Source organism: Penaeus japonicus, unplaced genomic scaffold (genome assembly GCF_977035675.1).
Source record: "Penaeus japonicus unplaced genomic scaffold, GWHDUDI00000001_assembly GWHDUDI00000004, whole genome shotgun sequence".
NCBI classification, from domain to species: Eukaryota; Metazoa; Arthropoda; class Malacostraca; order Decapoda; family Penaeidae; genus Penaeus; species Penaeus japonicus.
In genome coordinates this window covers 47,191,460-47,193,959 of record NW_028234406.1, presented here as the reverse complement: position 1 = coordinate 47,193,959, position 2,500 = coordinate 47,191,460, and positions in this window count along the sequence as shown.

Below are 2,500 nucleotides of genomic sequence, written 5' to 3'. Positions count from 1 at the left end.
GTAATATTATCGAGTTCATTCTCTCATTTTGCCTGGCGGTCGTCGTGGCTCCGCCCCTTTCCGTTGTCGATTCCCATTTGCTTTTTTTACATTAGAGAGGACATGTGTCCTACAGTATTTATTTCGTTTTGATTTTTGGACATAGATGGTTCCCCAAGCACTTTTATACCAATAAGGCAATTATTGGCCTACCTAATCTCAAATGTTTACCCCATTGCTTGAACTTAGTAAACGTTATCATTACCGTTTCTAATTTTCTTGCCATTAGTAATAATGATAATAAATATGGAAACATTTCCCAAGAAAATTCAAGGAATGAGGTAAACAGGTGAGGTTAGGGAGGACTACTAATTAGCTGATTGCTGACCAAGCACCTGTGGAACTATGTGTAAAGAAAATCAAAACAAGATAGTGCCGAGGGATGGTGAGTCAAGTTCAGAATTTCAGGAAGTTCCACATAAGATTCAATCTTTTTCCTAATTTCTGCCGTTTTCTTAATCATACACTAGTTCTATATGGCTTTTGCAATGGACAAACGAATTTGCAGTTAGAGGAGAGACCTAGAACCTTGAATAAACATTATGGATTTTAGAATCAACTCATCTTAAGTGACAACTAGGGATAACGGAATTAAACTACTATACCAGTGCTTTAGTGCCACTGTTTGCTACAAAGAGTTGAGGAAATATCTCACACACCTACGAATGCGCGGCTACATTATTCCATCTTACAATTCACAACTTTATCAAATGTCTGATGCCACATGCATAGCACATTTCATAATGACAACGATAGAGTAATAATCATTTTATTTCTGATTTATCTAGACACTCCTGTTTTCCGCCCCGCCCCCTCCCCCTGGTGTATTACCTATCATTTCATTATAGACATGATTTTATCTTCCTTAAGGGAACAAATAATGCACTTGAGTGGTCTCAAGAACTTGAAGGGCTTCTCTCTTGTTCCGAGTGCTTTGTTAACGTTTCTTTCCTCTTGTTTCCAATGAACTAATTGTTTTTTTAGGGGGTATAGGGAAGTCATTGGTGGATTCTTCGGTTGATATAAACTGATTCCTGCTCCTTTTTTATATATTGGGTTTATAAGTTGTAGAATTAACTAGAGCGTCGATTTAATATCTACACTAGTTTTATGATCATCGTGGCATTTAAGCACCGGTCGAGTTAACTTCTTCAATTGATGCTTCTTGAATAAGCAATGTCAGCCTTAAAGAGAATCAGCGACGAAGATAATCGATCGTAGATATCGTGTTAGATGTCACTTCAATAATACATACACTTTTGTATTATCAAGATCCTTGTGACTGCATCAGTCCTTCGATTTTAATACTGCTATATTCACGATGTTACTTTTCAGTAAGTGACTTTGTCCACTTAATTATGCTTTCGATTCTAAAAGGTCTTTTTTTCTACTGATACAACTAATGTTATATGATTGATTTTATCTCGTGATTGTTGTTTGTGAAATAATTATACTGATATTGATAAAACTGAAAATGAAAACTTTTTTTCAAGAAAATATTTTTCAAAATGTTTATATAGAAACATGTGTTACTTTACCTAACGTTTCAAACCTGATGAGAGCAGATCCAAAAATTGAATATATTTGGTGTGATAAGAATGAGGAAAGGGTACGAATCTCTGGCTGCAACTGTTCCCAAGGAATAAACTAATATAAAGTACAAAATTAAATGTAAATTGTATGGTAAGTATAAAATAGTTTGAAAATAGACTACTCTTTTCTTTCGTTTTTTTCTTCTTTTCTTTTTTTTTTTTTTTTTTGGGGGGGGGGGGGAGACAAAGATGCGCTTCAAATATTAATTATAACAAGATAGCGTAAATGTGGTAATAATTATTTCATAACTGGCAGGTTGCTGATGATAATCCTTTGAAAACCGACTGATTGGTCACCAAAGTGAATATTTACTCCGATAGAATATGTAACGAAATAAATAGAAAGTATCATTATAGCATAAATTACTCATTCTAACATGAAATAAGTCTACATTTTAGTTAAACCATGAAATAAACCGTGAATTGTTTCAAAATATATAATACGCTGTAAATTGACTAAAATATCGTAAACAATGTATACAAACTATAAATTCAAGTCTTTAAAGTCAAGTTACGTCTTTTGATGAAAAGGTCAGGAACAAGAGATTGGCCATGCATTATAAGGATGATCTTGAAGCTATTGTAATAACAGCACAACAAGATAAATGTTTAAAATTTATAATATGTTCATAGATGGCAAAAATATGTAATATATATATATATATATATATATATATATATATATATATATATATATATATAACACAGTGCCTTCTCGGTTAGTAAACATGATACTTTAAAAAGATCGTAGCTTCAAATGTTCTGAGGATTAAAACGAAGTCTGGTTGTAATGAAAGATTAAAAAGGAAGATTGAAATTTAGTGTTTGATATTAGGCATACAGCAATCTGAAATAAGTGAAGTGTCGAA